The sequence below is a fragment of the Nematolebias whitei genome, chromosome 13 (genome assembly GCF_014905685.2).
Source record: "Nematolebias whitei isolate Nwh7 chromosome 13, NemWhi1, whole genome shotgun sequence".
Lineage (NCBI taxonomy): Eukaryota > Metazoa > Chordata > Actinopteri > Cyprinodontiformes > Rivulidae > Nematolebias > Nematolebias whitei.
In genome coordinates this window covers 8,903,859-8,905,300 of record NC_056510.1, presented here as the reverse complement: position 1 = coordinate 8,905,300, position 1,442 = coordinate 8,903,859, and positions in this window count along the sequence as shown.

The following is a 1,442-nucleotide window of genomic DNA, read 5'->3' as shown; positions in this document are numbered from 1 at the left end:
ATTACCCGAGTCCACAGCCATGCGGGAACTCATCCATTCTGGATGACTACCAAACCCAAGTGCAAAGGACTCGACACCCATTCTATGACCAATGGGCGAGACAAGTGCCGGTAAAAACAAAAAATCCCAGAGAATGTAGGGAAAAAAACGAACCAAAGAAGCCTAAATGTCGGGATGCAGCCGTAGGCCTGCACGGCCGCACCCAACATGAAAAACCCATGCAAATGAACAAAATAAATGTTCAGAGCCATTTAGACCTGTATGCTCTTAATAAGTCACGCATGGAGTTGGTAAAAGAATGTAAAAGCAGAAAGCTAGCTGAACTAACATTCGCGACAAACCAAAAGCCGAAGGTAAGAGAGACAGGAACAGAAATGGTCAAAGAAAAATTGTACGACTCAAAGAAGGAAGTGGCCACTAAACAAGAACAGAGAAACAAACGTTTTGATGAATTGAAGGCTAAAAATGATGCCCAAGGATCAAAACAAAACAAGGAAAGGGAATTAAAAACCGTTTTAACAAAGAAGTCCATTTGTGAACGCAGAGAAGCCTCAATAAAACCTAAAACTGAGGCAAAAGGTCAGGAACAAATGTGTGCCAGGCAAAAGAAAAATGCCCAGGTTGTTGCAACTGACAAAGGAAAATTTGTCAAAATACAAACGCTCACATTACCTGTCATCGCGGCCACCACACAAACCGTAAGAACACAATTTCCGCACAATTCCGGTGAAACACCATTTAATTCAAACACCACAGCTTCACAAAGTTCACAAAAGAAAAAAGACACGGCTGCAATCGTTTTAGATACGTCTTACGCCAGAAAGCCAGCTCCTACAACTCATGCACATAGGAAAACAATTAAATTACCACCAGCTTGTGCCACATATAACAATGGAAATTGCTCTACTCTGCCCACCTTCAGCAGCTCAATTTCCAAACACTCTGTTCTTCCACAAATCCAAAATGCTGCAACTAAGGACAGAATCCCAGTACCTCCACCTTGTGCGTCCAGCAACACAAAGTACAGGTACAGAAAACTGACTATTGCAGATACATGTGGAAATCCCTCTCCTCAGCCCACTTCCACCGGCTCTATTTCCAAATACTCTGTTCCTCCACAAATCCAAAATGCTGCAACTAAGTACAGAAGCCCTGTACTTCCGCCTTGTGCACCCAGCAAAATAGATGACAGGTACAGAAAAGTGGCTTTTGCAGATAACAGTGGAAACTCCTCTCATCAGCCCATTTTCATCAATTCAATTTCTAAATACCGTATTCTTCCACAAATAGCAAAGCCAAACAGAAGCGTAAACAGAAATTAAGTAGGTATTCCACCAAACGGAAGGACTACAGGCCAAAAAGGAAACCTACACCTCTGTCTGTCCTTTTACCAGTATGGCTGTTATTCCATAAATGCTAATGACAGAAACCGCGCTCCGTCG